We start from the raw sequence: 16,769 nt of genomic DNA, 5'->3' as shown, positions 1-16,769 counted from the left end.
GGCGGGGGACAGTGGAGCGTGCTGTTCCAGGGGGGCCTTCTCGCTTGAAGATGGGTTTTGCTGACATGGATGCTTTTGTTCACCTGAAATTTTATCCTGCCATCTTTTATTGCAAAGGGAGGAGGGGAGGGCCATGGAGGAGATGGGATATTCATTCAGTCATCCGTGCAGGAGCCCTCTCTAGAAGGCCTTGGCTGGGGCGGGGTGTGTGTCGGACCACCCAGGGTAACGTCCGATGCACCTGCGTGTGCGCCTGTGTGACCTGGGACCTTGTGGATCCTTAACCACCCTGAGTTCCCCCTCCCCAGTTTCCTGATCTGGGGAGTAGAGGTAACAACACCCACCCAACAGGTAGCTCTTCAGATGAGGGTCGTGTCACCTGACCTTTTCCACATAACAAACCTCTGCAAAATGTAGGGCTTATTTCAGGGTCCAAGAGTAGATATTTCATGCCTGCGGGCCACACAATCATCTTCAGCTTTACTCTGTCTTGCTAAAGGCAACCGGGGACTATGCACAGGAATGGCATGGCTGTGTTCCAATAAAACTTTATCGACAGGAACAAGCTGTGGGCCGGATTTGGCCTGCGGGGTCTGTAAATTGCCGGCCCCTGATTTATCTTATCTCGAATCAGCAAGCTGACCGTCTGCATGGGGCTCAGCCAGGCTGTTCTTGCGTTCTCTGAGTTTACCTGTGGTCAGCTGGTGCACAAACCTCACCTCCCAGGTGTCTGGGCGTGGCTGGTTGTTGGCGAGGGCAGGGGGGCGGGTACTGGACCCTCTGTCTCTCATCTCCTCTTGGCAGCTAGCTCGGCTTGGTCACTTGGTAGTCGCAGGGCTCCCAAGGACAGCAAGAGACAGCAAGTTCCCATGTTCAGGCTGCTGTTCTTACGTCTCCTTAAAATGACCTGAGTCCAGGGTCCCTGGGAGAGGACTTCCCCAGATGGGAGATCCAGGAGGCATGAACGGAGTGGGCCGTTCCCGTGGCCCCCACCACGGCCCTCCTTGAGAGAGAAATCCCATCTCCTCCCTCCCAGGGTCTCCCTTAGTGCTGCCCAGGGACCACGCACTCAGGACCGGCGTGGACACGCCTGGTCGCGTTTCCGTCTCTCACCTGTCACAGGGCCTGTGGTTCCCTGGCAGCTGCCATTAATATTTTAACCGTGTTGCCGAATAGTTTTACACGGTCGCTGTTCCACGCTCTCTCCAGCCTGCATGTGGCCCTCTCTCCTCCTCCGCGGTTACTGGCTGGAGGCAGAGGGGCACCAAGCGTCCTGTGGCCACCCAGGAGCCCTGCTGAGCAGCCCCCCGTGGGGCTTCTCCACCCTGCGCCCTAGACAAACATGAATGTGTAGGTGTCTGTGTTAGGCTGGGTGGGTCTCTGTCTTCCTTTTTCTGGGGTAAGTGCCCAGGAATGCCACTGTTGGGCATGAGTAGCTGCAGGTTTGGATTTTTTTTTTTTTTAAGAGAGAAAGAGACAGACAGACAGGGCCAGACATCCACGGGTGAGACGGGCCCACAGCCACGTGCTTGTCCTGCTTCTCGGACAAGCATTTTCCCATAGCGGGGAGTGGAGAGGCAGCGGTGGGTGTCTGGGCCCTGGCTGCGGTCCTGGCTGTGCCACTCAGCACCTGCGGGCCTGTGGGCCTCGGTGGCCTCATCAGGAGAACGGGCCCATCAGGTACAGCCGCAGTGTTGCCTGTGCGGACATGTGGACAGCACAGTGGAGAAGTGGTGTCCACCCTCCACCCCCCCCCCCCCATCGCCCACAGGCTTCATGAACTCGGCTTTTAGGACGTTGCTGGTGACAAACGGGAGACCAGGGTTTTCTCTCCTCCCCTCCTCGTCCCTGGAAATGGCGGCATTCTGCCCGGTGTTCAGTTTCTTTCCCTCCCTTCACTCCGTGGGGATTGGGTTCCGAACCCCTCCGTGAGCCGTTGGGGCTCGGAGGTCCTTTCCGTTACCACGGACGTGAAATCCGCAGCACATAGCCGATCTATAAAGTGCACGGTTCTCTGGCGTGTAGTCCATGCACTTTGCTGTGCAATCACCACCTCTGTCTTGTTCCGAAGACTCTCGTTTTCACCACCCTGGAAGGAAATCCCGTCCCCGCTAGCAGTCACTGCCCCACGTCCCCTCCCTCCAGACCCTGGCGGCCCCGGTCTGCTTTCTGCGGAGGCGCCTCTTCTGGGCATTCCGCGTGAAGTTGGTCATACAACACGTGGTCATTGCGTCTGGCTTCTTTTACCCAGGAGGACGTCTTCAGGGTTCATCACAGCTAGCAAGCGTCGGGCGGGGCGGGGTTCCTTTTTCGTGGCTGAGTAGTATTCCACCGTCTGGGAGGAGCCCGTTTTGTGCATCCGCTCCTCTGTCGGTGGACAGAGGGCTGTTTCCGCATTTTGGCCGTTGGGATGGCGCTGCCGTGAGCATGTCACACATAAGCTGTCATTTAAACACCGGTGTCTACTTCAGGGAGAAGCAGGTTCCAAGCTTTCCTGAAGGACCTGCAGGATGGCGCTAGCTACTCCAGCTGATTTTCTGGACGAGGGGAGGATGTTGGCATTTCTGCCTCCGTGTGTGGGGTCCCCCCCCCGCCCCCGTGCACACTCACCGAGTCCCCATTGCGCAGAATTAGCTGGGATGCTGGCAGCCAGAAGGTGGCAGGACGGGTCGGGAACCAGGCAGCGCCTTCCCGAGAGAGGGGGCGGGCGGGGTCTGTCCAGGCCCAGGGCCCAGGGTTGGCCTTCGGGACCTGGTTCCCAGCGCAGGACACGGGGGCCACACTGTGCCCCGGGTCCTTCCTTAGGGGGACAGAGCTGTTTTAGAACGTTTTACAGTGAACAATTTCAGTCTCCCGGGAATGATGAATGTTTTGCTTCATAGAGACAGGCGGCCCAAGGCTAACAATTTAAATAGTTCAATCATTTCCTTAATCTCTGTGGAGACTGCGAAGATCACTCTAAAATAGATTCTTTTCTAACGTTTCCTGGAACCCAGTCCCAGCTTTTGCTATCATTATTATTATTATTATTATTATTTTCAGCTTGTCGAGATGTATTTCACATACCACACACACTGCCCGTTCAAAGTGTACGACGCAGTGGAATTTTTAAAATTTATTTTTTGGCATAGTCGGGGGATTGTGCAACCACGGCCACGGTCCGTTGAGGGACATTTGTGTCCCCACTAAAACAAAGCCCTGTCCATTAGCAGGTGGTCCCCATCCGCACCCCACCCTCCCGTCCGGCCCCAGGCGTCTGCCCACCCGCTCTCCGCCCATGGTTTGACCACTCAGGTCGGTTCCCCTGGAGGGAACCGTACGTTCTGCAGCCCCGGGCGCCTGGCTTCCTGCGCAGGGCGGAGTGTTTTCCGGGGTTCACGTGCCGTTGCCCCTGTGTCCGGGGTTGGTCCCTTTCACATCTCGGTGATGTCCCATAGGGTGGCTGGGCCACCATTACCTCGTCAGTCACCGGTCTCGGGGCTTCCGGTCGGGAGCTGTCAGCTAAGAACAGCGCCGCCGGGCTCATTGTATCTGGACACGTTTTTGTGCCTGTTTTAGGCGTGTGCTTGTGAGTGGGACCGTGTCCCCTGGTGATGTGGCAACTCCGTTCCACTGAGTGTCACACGTCTTTGTGTCCTGCAGGGTGCTTAGAAAGCTGATGAACCAGTTTGTTTTTGAAACAATGGCAACGGTCAGGAATCACAACAGAGCCTTTTTTCCTGTGTTCCCTGCCATTCACCCCAAGAGCCGGGTCTTGCACAAACAGCGTGACATTTATTTTTTTTGTAGCCAGGACACTGCCGAGGGTACGGTCAGGGTCCAGGTGTTTCCCCGTCCACACCAGGGTCCCCTCGCTGCCCACACAGATGTCCATCCTGCCCCAGCGGCTCTTGGGCCCCGGCTGACCGCGAGCTGCTCTCTGCCTCTGGTTTGGTCATTTTGGTAATCATACAGAAACAGAATCACACAGTAAGGAACCTTTCACACCAGTGCTTTCTCTCTTTGCAGGATGTGTATCCATGGTTCTTCCTTTCTTATGCTAAGCAGCCTCCCAGGGCGGGCGGGGGTCGGTCTGATAGCCATGCTGGCTGTGTCCGGGTTTTGGCTGTTGTGACCACAGCGGCAACAAACATGATGTATAGGTTTCTGGGTGGGTCTCTGTCTTCCTTTTTCTGAGATAAATGCAGACAGGGACGGACAGACAGATAGGAGCGGAGAGAGATGAGAAGCATCAATTCTTAATTGCGGCACCTTAGCTGTTCATTGATTGCTTTCTCATATGTGCCTTGATGGGGGGAGGGGGCTACAGCAGAGCGAGTAACCTTGGGCTTAAGCCAGTGACCTTGGGCTCAAGCCCTTGACAATGGGGTCACGTCTGTGATTCCACGGTCAAGCTGGTGAGCCCGCACTCAAGCCGGTGACCTTGGGGTTTCAAACCTGGGTCCTCTGCGTCCCAGTCCTACGCTCTTATCGGCTGCACCACCGCCTGGTCAGGCTTGCTCAAGTTTTTTTTTTAATTTAATTTTATTTATTTATTTATTTATTTTTAGAGAAGACAGAGAGACAGAGAGAGAAAGAAGGGGGGAGGAGCTGGAAGCATCAACTCCCATATGTGCCTTGACCAGGCAAGCCCAGGGTTTCGAACCGGCGGCCTCAGCATTTCCAGATTGACACTTTATCCACTGCGCCACCACAGGTCAGGCTTGCTCAAATTTTTATTGCTAATATCTTGGTCTTTCTTTATCTAGTTTTAGTATCAGGGTCGTACCTGTTGCATGAAATGAATTAGGAACTGTTCCCTCCTCTATTTTGTGGGAGATATTGTATAGAATTGGTATTCATTCTTTCTTAAACATTCCATGAGATTCTGCAGTGAAACCATTTGGGTGTGGAGATCCCTTTCTTACGAAACTGAAGTTTTACACTCTGAGCTTAGTTTCCTTCAGAGACATCGGGCTGTTCAAATGACCTATGTTGTAACGGATGGAGCGTGATAGTTTGTATCCCTTGAAGAACTGGTTTACTTCATCGACACTGTCAAATATGATTGTGTACAGCTGTTTGTAGCACTCTCCTTTACGGCCCTTTGAGGTCGGCAGGGTCTGTTGTGAGACCTTTGAGCTCATTCCAGGTATGGTTCATGTGTTTGGTGCGCCTGTGTTTTTAGGATTGCTATGTCTTCTTGATGGGTTGCTCTTTAATCGATATAAAATGTTCCGCTCTACGGTTGTTTTATTTGCCCCGAAGTCTCCGTTTTCTAATACTAATATAACCATGCCTGCTTTTCTTTGCTTGATGTTTGCACACTGTATCCTTTTTTTCACCCTTTTCCTTCTATCCCAGTGTCATTGTATTTGAAGCAAATATTTGTAGACCCCCTTATAAGTGGCTTTTTTTTAACTCGAGAGATAGATTTATTTATTTATGATAGATAAAGAGACAGGAAGGAAGAGAGAGAGAGATTTGGAAGAAAGAGGTGAGAAGCATCAACTTGTAGTTGCTTCACTTTAGTTGTTCATTGATTGCTTTCTCATCTGTGTCTTGACCGGGAGGCTCCAGCTGAGTTAGTGACCCCTTGCTCAAGCCAGCGACCTTGGGCTCAAGCCAGCGACCTTGGGCACAAGCTGTATATCCAGCTGGGGGGGGGGCTCCTTGTTACTGTTGGTGGGATTGGGGGCTCCTGTTCCCCATGTGGTCCACAGTGTGTGGTATCGTGGTGCGGGTGGCCTCGCTATTGTTGATGGGGGAGAAAGACCAGAGCCCATTAGCCCTCTCTGACACGGTCCAGCGGGGTGAGGGAGGGTGCCTTGTTCCTGCCAGGTGGGTGTGGAGATCCAGCTCCCCGTGTTGCCCGCCCCGAATGGAACAAGAGGAGGATTTGCTGGTGCCCAGCAGGGCTGACGGTCCCAGCTCCCGACCCTGGCTTATTGATGCCGTCCTCGTGGGGGTGTGAGTGCCTCATTACAGCTACAGCGGGGGGACGTCCAGGCTCCCCACCCCAGGCTGGGCTGCTGCTGTGGGTGGGGCCGCCATTTTTCTGTGGCGTCTGGCTGGAGGGGTCCCGCGGTGACTGTCTAAACGTGTTGTCGTGTGAGGCGCCCACCGTTTCGGCCCTTTGGCTAGAGGGGATGTCACTTGTCTGAAGCTTTGGAGGTTTCTGGGTTTCCAGCTTCTTCAGCTCCTTGTCCGGGATGTCAGGCCACACCCAACCTCGAGAACGACCGCCGCCCCCTTCAGGCCTCAGGCCCGGGCTGGCCGCCCCCTCAGGCCTCAGGCCCGGACTGGCCGCCCCCCTCAGGCCGCAGGTCCGGACTGGCCGCCCCCTTCAGGCCTCAGGCCCAGGCTGGCCGCCCCCTCAGGCCTCAGGCCCGGACTGGCCGCCCCCTCAGGCCTCAGGCCCAGGCTGGCCGCCCCCTCAGGCCTCAGGCCCGGACTGGCCGCCCCCCTCAGGCCGCAGGCACGGACTGGCCGCCCCCTCAGGCCGCAGGCCCGGACTGGCCGCCCCCCTCAGGCCCAGACTGGCCGCCCCCTCAGGCCCGGACTGGCCGCCCCCCTCAGGCCCAGACTGGCCGCCCCCTCAGGCCCGGACTGGCCGCCCCCCTCAGGCCCGGACTGGCCGCCCCCTCAGGCCCGGACTGGCCGCCCCCCTCAGGTCCGGGCTGGCCGCCCCCCTCAGGCCCAGGCTGGCCGCCCCTTCAGGCCTCAGGTCCGGGCTGGCCGCCCCCCTCAGGTCCGGGCTGGCCGCCCCCCTCAGGCTCGGGCTGGCCGCCCCCCTCAGGCCCGGGCTGGCCGCCCCTCAGGCCTCAGGTCCGGGCTGGCCGCCCCCTCAGGCTGCAGGCCCGGGCTGGCCGCCCCCCTCAGGCCCGGGCTGGCCGCCCCTTCAGGCCTCAGGCCCGGGCTGGCCGCCCCCTCAGGCCACAGGCCCGGGCTGGCCGCCCCTTCAGGCCTCAGGCCCGGGCTGGCCGCCCCCTCAGGCCGCAGGCCCGGGCTGGCCGCCCCCCTCAGGCCGCAGGTCCGGGCTGGCCGCCCCCCTCAGGCCTCAGGCCCGGGCTGGCCGCCCCCCTCAGGCCTCAGGCCCGGGCTGGCCGCCGCCCCTTCAGGCCTCAGGCCCGGGCTGGCCGCCCCCCCTCAGGCCTCAGGCCCGGGCTGGCCGCCCCTTCAGGCCTCAGGCCCGGGCTGGCCGCCCCCTCAGGCCTCAGGCCCGGACTGGCCGCCCCAGGCCAGCCTGCCTTCTCCTCTGCACCTGCCAGAGCCTTATGTTTCCTGTCTGTCAGCCGAGTTCTCACCTGTGCTGCGTGGGGGACCAGGGAGAAGTACGCCTGCTCTGTCACTTTGGGAGCAGAGTGTCGTCCCCGGTTTTCGGCTCTGCATGGGGTGTCGGCGTCTTGTCTCTGGACGGCCTGTCACTAACCGAGCCCCGGTCTTGTTGTCTCTCACAGCTCTGGACGGCTGTCCCTCTGACTCCGTGCCACGGCCCAGTGGGAGCCCAGACGGTTCCTGTTCCCGGACGTCCTTCTGTGGGGCCCTGTGGCCCGCCCCTCTGGTGAGTGAGAACACTGTCTCCTTGTCTTTGTCACCTGTAAGCCAACAGTCCCCCGGTGATCGTTGATCGCTATGGTCTACCCCATCCCTTCTGTGATGAGGCCAGAGGGCAGTGAATTAATTCCTTCCTGGTCAGGCCGGGTATTAAGGCGGGGACAGGGTGGGAGGAGCTGTCCTTGGTGCTGGGGGGATCCAAGCTTCTCCTTAGTGCCAGCTAATGTGACCTGGAGGGGACCTTCGGGGACCGAGACTCCAGGCCCCAGCTCTGGCTCCTTGTGTCTGCTCTGAGATGTCCTATGCTGTCGTGCCGAATCCGAGTCAGCCAGTGCGGCCAGGGGGCGGTGGTGGACGGGGTGTTCGAAGTGCCTCTCCTCTACTTTCTCACGAACCAGGGGACCCCTCTTTGTGCCCGGGCACAGGGAGCAATGGAAGAAAGCCCAGCACCTGGGCTTCTGCGGGGTCAAGATGCACCAGTTTTATTGAGCACTTACTGTGTGCAACACACAGAGGCTAGGATTAAGGTCGGTTGAGGCCCTGGTCGCAGAAGAAAATATTGGGCCCCTTAAAATAGAGAGACAGGGAGGCCCTGGCCTGTTGGCTCAGTGGTAGAGCGTCAGCCTGGCGTGCAGGAGACCCGGGTTCGATTCCCGGCCAGGGCACACAGGAGATGCGCCCATCTGCTTCTCCACCCCTCCCCCTCTCCTTCCTCTCCATCTCTCTCTTCCCCTCCCGCAGCCGAGGCTCCATTGGAGCAAAGTTGGCCTGGGCGCTGAGGATAGCTCCATGGTCTCTGCCTCAGGCGCTAGAATGGCTCTGGTCGCCACAGAGCAACGCCCCAGATGGGCAGAGCATCGCCCCCTGGTGGGCATGCTGGATGGATCCCGGTCGGGCACATGCGGGAGTCTGTCTGACTGCCTCCCCGTTTCCAACTTCAGAAAAAAAAATAGAGAGACAGGGAAAAAAATACATGTTTAACCATATTTTTGAATAAATAAAAAATATTATGTACTCTTCATGTTTAAATGGCAATAGGAAACCACACCGGTGCCCTTAGAAAAAAGTGTCAGGCTGGGGTTCTGCAGGGGGCTCTTCAGAAGTCGGTCCCAGGGCGCGTGCCTGGTGCACCCACCGTGAAATCTGCCTCCGGCCAGGACTAATGTCTTTCTCTTACTTTTTAATGGGACTCATTGAAATTCAGGTAGCGGGCATTTGAAAGCAGACAGGGTGGACAGAGAGGAAGTTCTTCCCCAGTCACTCAGCCCTTGAGCCCGGAGGTGACCAGTGTGGATGGACGAGCTGCCTCCCCGGCTCACCTTCCGGGGAAATGCCAGCAGAGGCTCGGTCAGAGCCGTCCAGGCGTCGGGGACGAGGACGAGAAGAGCCTTAGGTTCAGGGAGAGAGAGGGACGGGCCACCTGGGCGGCAGGTTCTGGGCTCTGTCACCCCCTTTCCCACGCCTTCGGTTTTGTCTCCTGGATAAAAACCTCACCTGCATTTCCGCAAAGCTCTGAAGGGACGTGAGGTAGAAACTCGCCAATGTCACGTTTTCCTGGAGAGAACGAGGGAGAAACCGGGGAATGTTCACTGTGAACCGTCTGATTCAGGTTTTTAGCATGATCTCAGACTGTTGAAATAAAATGCAGGGTGTTTGGTTAAATTGGAATTGTCTTTCCCTCCTTCCTTCCCTCTTTTCTTCCCTCCTTCCCTCCCTCCCTCCCTTCTTCTCTCTTCTTTCTTCCTTCCTTCCTTCCTTCCCTCCCTCCCTTCCCCTTCCTTCCTTCCTTCCTTCCTTCCTTCCTTCCTTCCTTCCTTCCTTCCTTCCTTCCTCCTTTCCTTCCTCTCGTCCTCTTTTGCTGATGTTTTTACGATATGACAGCTTATCCTGTTTGCCCAGGTAGTGGGCTGGCCATTGGGAAGCATTAGGAGCGAGACCCTGTAACTTCTCCACTTCTGCCGCTGTGGGTACAGACGAACACGGACATAACGTCACTTAACGGGTCGGCGCCTGCGGGCAGGGCTGCCAGTCCCCGCCCTTCTCCACGCTCACGTCCCAGTTCCTTCCCCACATTCCCGCCTTCCACCCGAGGGGTGCCGGCTCTCCCCGACACCCTCAGAGGGAGCAGCCCGGCCTGCAAGGGCCAGCACGAAGTGGACTCCAAGTCACGTTAAATGGAAGGCGCCCGGGGAACGCCCGTCACCACAGAGGCGGGACCCCCAGCGTGTCGTTCCCATCGGGTGTTTGCCCATCAGCAGTGGAGTCAGGGGTGGGGTGGTCTGATGTCCCTGCCAGGGCGGCAAGGACAACGCGGGCACTTGGCACGGATGGCCCCTCCGTGCTTCAGTACCAGTAATGTCCGGCGGTGCGGGTGGGTGCTTGCGTGCCGTGTGGCCAGAGGACACATGCTCTGTTTCTCCCTCTTGTGATCACTTTCGGGGACACTGAGGCTCTCTGCACAGGCTGGCTCAGGACGCATGGACAGAAACCGGACATGGGTACCCTAGGGTGGGGGGGACAGGGCGGGTGAGCCCCTCCGTGCTGATTGGAGCCCCTCCTCCCCTGCCGCAGCCTGGGAGGGGGTACACAGATCTCCCTGGCCTTGTCTCCCGCCCCCCGAATCTCAGCAGCCGCTGAAAATGGCTCTGGCTGTGTGGACACCTGCAGAGCCTGCCACCCCCTGCCATCAACGGGCTAGCAGACAGCCCATCCCCAACCCCGAGTTCCAGGCTTGCTTTAAGGCACTCGGTGGTGGTGGTGGTGATGGCGGGCGGCGGCGGCGGTGGGGGTGGGGACCACGTGCCGATAGGTCCGCCCCTTTCTGGAACATTCCTCCTGGTGGAATTCAGAGACATTCCAAAGAGTTCCCACCTCCATTTCGAGAACCTTTGGGCAGCTGACTAAAGTTGAATCCTGACAAACAGGTGTGAGGAGACCCACTACGGGGGGGACTCCTCTCCTGGGGGTGCAGGCAGACCCCCTCCAGCGGGATGGTCGCCCAGAGGGACGGGAAGCCGTGGACGGACACGAAGGGACCTTCCCTGCCCAGTCGTAAGCGCAGGGAAGCAGGCTGAGAGGGTCACACTGTGCGATTTCCACCGCGTGAGACTCTGGGAAAGGCAGGGCGTTGCTACGGAGGCAGGAGGGTCTCCGCCTTGTCCGGGCTGGAGGGAGGCAGTGTGGGTGGACAGGTGGGCTCGCAGGCTTTTCTAGGGCCGCGAGATTAAAACGGTGGACATGTGTCACTCACTAGACCTCCGTCCAGACCCACAGGCCGCACAACACTCAGAGGGGGATCCCGACGAAAACGACGGACTCTGGGTGACGGTGACAAGTGACAGTGACGTGTCCATGTAGGTTTGGCCGCTGGAACGGAGGTGCCGTCTGGTGGGGGGTGTTGACGGTGAGGGGGCGGGAGGGGCAACGGGGAACTCTGTGTGCCTTCCTCTCAGTGTCGTTGGGAACCTGTAACTGCTGAAAAAAGTCTTTTTTTTTTTTTTTTTTTTTTTCATTTTTCTGAAGCTGGAAACAGGGAGAGACAGTCAGACAGACTCCCGCATGCGCCCGACCGGGATCCACCCGGCCCGCCCACCAGGGGCGGTGCTCTGCCCCCCAGGGGGCGATGCTCTGCCCATCCTGGGCGTCGCCATATTGCGACCAGAGCCACTCTAGCGCCTGAGGCAGAGGCCACAGAGCCATGCCCAGCGCCCGGGCCATCTCTGCTCCAATGGAGCCTTGGCTGCGGGAGGGGAAGAGAGAGACAGAGAGGAAAGCGCGGCGGAGGGGTGGAGAAGCAAATGGGCGCTTCTCCTGTGTGCCCTGGCCGGGAATCGAACCCGGGTCCTCCGCACGCTAGGCCGACGCTCTACCGCTGAGCCAACCGGCCAGGGTGAAAAAAGTCTTAAAAAGCAAACAAACAAACAAGGAGACAGAACAGCCCGCCTTTAGGGAGAACATGTTTTTTAGGGAAACGTCCCTCTCTTGGCCTTTTGCCATCTTCTCGCCTCTTGAACGCCCGTGACACTGTCCCCAGCCACGCCGACGCAGGCCGCCCACGGCCACAGCGCCGCCTCACCCTGGACAGGGTCACCGCTGTCTCTCCAGCCACGGGCGACTAGAATTCCACAGGGCAAGGCGTGACGTCCACGCGTGGGCTGTCTTTCCTCCACGGTCCCTGGGGACACTGCCTGCTTCCTCCGCGGCTGGCCCTCGGGACGTCGGCTGACGGTCACCTCTGTCCTCGCCCTCCCGGGGCTGCGGCGGCCACCAGGAGCGGGGGTGTCTCGTAGGGAGACGCCAGGTACCTCTGGCGGCCCGTGACTGCCTCCCGGCGTGACGCGTGGGCTGGAAGGAGACGGCTGTGAGCTGCTGTTGCCGGGGCTGGAGGGCACACAGGTCTGCCGCCCTCCGTGCTCCGGTCACCTGCCACGCAGGACCCCGGGCTCCCGCCTGCCCGTCACGGGAAGCTGAGACACCGGCAGTGTCCACAGAGGAACCTCAGGGCTCCGGCTTGCTGCCGAGTCTGCTGTCATTCTGATATGCGGGTGGCTGTCATCTGCTGGCTTCACCCCGATTTGAGTCTGACTTCCGTGTGGCGTTGGTGGGTGTTCTAATGGGAAATGCAGAACCGGCCGCGCCGTTGCTGCTGGCCAAGCGTGCGTGCTGACGGCGTCTGGGGTGGCGGTGACGACGCTGTCTCCTGTGAAGGAAAGCACCGAGGGACGGGAGAAGGGTCGGAGGTTCAGAGAGGTCTAGGGACTTTCTCAAAGTCACACAGCAAGTGGCAGCGCCAAGGCTGGAATGTGGTCCCCACGGGTAAAGCGACGACGATGTGGGGTGGCCACGGGCCGAGCAGAACAGGAGGGACTTCGAGGAAAGGGCGTGTGCACCGGCATCCCCAATGCTGGGGCCCCCAGACAGCCCGGCGGAAGCTGCGGCCCAGGGTGCGTGCGCGGCAGGACCTCCTTCCGCCTCGGAAAAGCTCGCCTCCTCCGCAAGGCGGCGTGAGCGTGAGCGTCACGCATCGGCGGGAGCGCCTGGGCTCGGCTGTGGACGCAGGCAGGGAGGGAGTAAGCCGCGGTCGGGACCTGAACGGCGCGGAATGCGCCCGTGCCCGCCAGGGCCCCGTTCCTCTCCCAGCTCCAGACTGAGCACAACAGGGTGGGGGGTGGGATCAACTCCCCAGGGAGAGGGAGCCTGCGTCCTGTGACTGTCTTTGGGGGGCAGAGACCCCTCTTGGAGGCCCCGTTGGTCACTTCTAATGTCACGGGGCCGCCCTTCACTGGAGTCCGGCTGGGAGGACGGGATGTTTTAGCCAAGAGCTCCATGCTCCCTCCACGACCTACGATTCTAAGTGGGGTGCCTGGCCAGCGGCCTCGGGGTCCACTCTACTTGGATGGTCCACCAAACTCATCACGTAGAAAGGTGAAAATGCAAGATCGGTCCTCACCCTGCAGGGCTGAGAGGCCGCGTGACCCGCCCGCAGGGACAGCTCTGACTTGGAGTTCACCGCAGGGGTGGCTGGTCAGATCCCTCCACTCCAAATGCCCTTTCCTGGGGCTGAGCTTGGGTGGGAAGTTTCTGTCCAGTTAATCCGCAGTGATTTCTAAAACGCCGACCAGGGTGCCTGTTGGAGGGCGGAGGCCAAGGCCAAGGCGGCCAGCGTCCTTGGCCGGGAGAATTGACTGGACCTTTGAGCAGGCAGGGTTTGCCCCGATGGAGAGACAGACAGCAGGACCGTCTCTAGATGCTGGGCCCCCTCCCTGGGGGGGTGGGGGGGTTGCAGTGGTTTGCTCAGCCAATGAAATGCTTCCAGGGGCCCCGTACACAGCCTCGGGAGGCAGTGACCCGTGTAGTTGTTATGATTCCCAGCAGCGTGGACGCTCTCGGCAGGCTGGGGTTTTCCTTGGGTCTGTTCCATGGGGTGTCCCTAGGGAGGGAGGGAGGCGTACAGGTGCTTGTGAGGAGAAAAGCATGGATCCGGGGGTCACTCCCCCCTTGCCTGGAAGGCCAGTGTACCTGTTGGTCTCACCGTGCTCATGGGGAGAGAGAGAGAGAGAGAGAGGCTGAGTGCTGTGGCCGCACAGAAGTCCTGAGCTGGGGCTTTAACAACTACCCCACCTCTTCACGGCTGGCTTTCCTTGACTCTTGGATGGCAGGCAGCCCCCCGAGGAGGGCCTCTGGGCCCCTGACTGTTCCCCAGGGAATTCCCCACCTGGAGGAGAGTATTTTCCGTTACGTGTGATCTTAGAGCAAACAGTCCGTTTTGTTGGAGGTACAAATCCAAGCACCGAATTTCCTCGGGGCTTGCAAATTTGATACACAGCTGTGATACCGGAGAGGCTGGTTGATTTTAGGGTCCCTTGAGAGCGAGCCATTGGTGAGCGTGGGACCTCACCTACCTGGGCAGGGTCTCGTATAATTCTAGCAGGACGTTCTGTTTCAAGTGTTTAAGTGCTGTTATTCGTCTACACTGAAAACGGGGAATCTCATGTTCTCTGGAACATGCCACATACAAGTGGTTTCCATTCCCTTAAAATTATCTTATGTGCCTGACTAGGTGGTGGTGCAGTGGATAGAGCATTGGACTGGGACGCAGAGGACCCAGGTTCGAAACCCTGAGGTTGCCAGCTTGAGCGCAGGCTCATCCTGCTTGAGTGAGGTGTTGCTGGCTTGAGCGTGGGATCATAGACATGACCCCATGGTCGCTGGCTTGAGCCCAAGGTCGCTGGTTTGAGCAAGGGGTCACTGGGTCTGCTGGAGCCCCCTAGTCAAGGCACATATGAGAAAGCAATCAATGAACATCTAAGGAGGTGCAATGAAGAATTGATGCTTCTCATCTCTCCCTTCCTGTCTGTCTGTCCCTACCTATCCCTCTCTCTGACTCTCTCTCTCTCTCTCTGACCAAATTTAAAAAAAAAGAAATTACCTTCTGGGTTTAGTGTAAGATCCCACGTCTGAATGTGTTGTTCAGCTGCATGTTTCGACTGGACAACAAGGTCACTTTGTCAGCGGTCGGTCTTCAGGGCCAAGGATGAATGGCCACAGTGCCCAGACACGAAACCTCCTTTCTGGATCTGACCTACGAGACTAGTTCGGGGGCTCTGGTTTCTTTCTTCTCATTTATCCTCAGGCTTAAGCCTTCAGAACGCGGACACACGGAGGAAACGGATGCGCCCCAGTGGTCTGGACCTATGGTCTCGGCCACTGGGGTTGACCACTGACCAGGACACATGGCTGGGACCGGGACTTGGCATTTACCCAGGGGTCTGTCTGCAGGTGGCTCTCTCTGTAGCTTTAGCCAGCCTTCCTAATAATCCACAGACACCGGCTGTCCCTGTCTCCACCAGCCCAGGGTCCTGATCCAATCACAGAAGTCCGCATTCTTCTGCAAGCAGCTGTCCCACGGAATTTTGTGGCAAACTTCCTCAGCGGCTTGGCTGTATCTTGCATTTCTCTGGCTCCCCTAAGGTGTGTAAATCACCTCCGGGCCGGCTCTGAACACACTTTATGGCCGTTTCCTCGGGTCCCTGACACCTGTACCCGCGGTTTTATTGGTTGTAAAATGCTTGTGTTCTTCCGCATCCTGCCTGGGCAACCCCAGCCCCCCAAATCTGCCTTCCCATCTCGGTCTGCCCTTGGGTTTCTGGCAGTTACTTTGCGCCCGCCGGCTCCATCCTGGTCTGTATTTTGAAATAAGATCTGAGTTTATTAAAGTGAGGTGAAGGACAGGAGACTTACAAGGGAGTGTGCCTGGGGTGTGAGGTCACGTGAGTTAAGGCTGTTTGTGAGAGTGAGGCTGAAGCCGACAACACCTCCCCACACCCCCCACACCCAGCACAGGGCTCCCCAAACCCTGGTGTTGACGCTGACCCCAGGGGAGCACCTGGCTCCATTTACATACCCAAGGCCCAGCCACCTTCCGGAGACCTCCTTAGACCGGGCCACCTGGACACAGCTCTGCCCGCCTCCGGCCACTCCAGCCTCCTGCTCCAAGTCCCCGGTGATGCGTTTGGCGTTGGGGAGGCTCCCGGGGGTCTCTCTGGGCGGTGACGGCCCTGTCACACGGGGGACTGACGATGCTCTTGGCCCAGCCGCTCCAGCTGACGTCGTCGCTGTCGTGAATTGTGGACGCAGGCTGACCCGTGACCCTGCAAGACCCGTGACCCTGGGGTGTTGGTACCTTCACCCCCGGGCCGCAGAACGTGGCAGTGTTTGGAGATAGAGGGTCTGTGGGTGTAATGAAGTTGCAGTGATGTTATGGGGGGGCCCTAATCCGGAGTGACCGGTGTCCGTATAAAGAGGGGAAATTAGGGGTACCTAGGGAGATGTCGTGTGAACCCCAAGGTTCTCCCTCAGCCTCCGAAGGCATCAGCTCTGCCCACACCTCAGTCTTGTGGACTTCCAGCCTCCAGGACGGGGAGCCAGCAGATGTCTACTGTCACCCCCTCTGTGGTGCACAGTCACAGCGGTCACAGCGGTCACAGCAAGCTGAGACAAGTACAGAGGGGCCGAGAAGAGGACCCAGGCAGAGAGCTCACGGTGGAGGCAGTGGCGTCCAGAGCGCCGGCCGGACGGGGACTCGGGTCCTGACTGCCACACCCGTGCCCTTCGGGGAGGGGAGGGGGGCGGGCGTTGCCAAGGCATCTCCTGCTGTGATGGTGACCCCGGCTCCTCCGCTGTGCTGGGCTCCTCCGCCATGCGGGGTCAGGCGGTGAGGGTCCAGCCCTGGGGTGTGGACCAGCTCTGCAGTCTGTGGGTGAACCCGGGAAACGGGCATCTGTCAAGCCAGTGGCCGCCGCCAGGCCAGGCAAGTTCCTATGGGATTCGGGCAGACGGTAAAGGAACTGAGGAGGCAGAAAATGGAGGGCTGTCCCACTTATTAGAGTCTCATAACGGTGGACAAGCAAACAGGCAGGGAAGACCACTTCCCTCTCTCTCGGGGTCCCCTGCCTTGGCCCCTCTCCAGTTCCACGGCCCGGACTTCTTCTCCGGACTCACCCTCCGGACTCACAGGCCCCATCAGCCTCAGCAGGGCTCCCAAGCCCCTCAGCCCTCTCTCTGTCTCTCTCTGTCTCTGTCTTTCTCTGTCTCTCTGTCTCTCTCTCTCTCTCTGGACTCTTCTGCAAAACAGGCCGGGGGGAGAAAACCCCTTCTCCAGCGAACAGTAGCAAACAACCACCCCTCCCAAGCGGGAAGGCAGTGTGCAATCTGCAACCTTTCATCCTGAGCTC

The 16,769-nt window shown here is 59.0% G+C and overlaps 1 protein-coding gene across 7 annotated transcripts in view; it reads left to right on the top strand.

Annotated features, from left to right (window-relative positions):
• The window catches only part of SHANK2 (SH3 and multiple ankyrin repeat domains 2), a 443,651-nt gene that overhangs the window by 15,781 nt on the left and 411,101 nt on the right, over nt 1–16,769 (top strand). For all 7 annotated transcript variants that reach the window (XM_066252293.1, XM_066252296.1, XM_066252295.1 and 4 more), the window contains one exon: nt 7,440–7,543. The gene's annotated coding sequence lies outside the window, so the exon portion shown is untranslated. The remainder of the gene's footprint in view (nt 1–7,439; nt 7,544–16,769) is intronic.

The sequence above is a fragment of the Saccopteryx bilineata genome, chromosome 1 (assembly GCF_036850765.1).
Source record: "Saccopteryx bilineata isolate mSacBil1 chromosome 1, mSacBil1_pri_phased_curated, whole genome shotgun sequence".
Taxonomy (NCBI): Eukaryota; Metazoa; Chordata; class Mammalia; order Chiroptera; family Emballonuridae; genus Saccopteryx; species Saccopteryx bilineata.
This window is presented reverse-complemented; position numbering and strand designations above follow the sequence as displayed.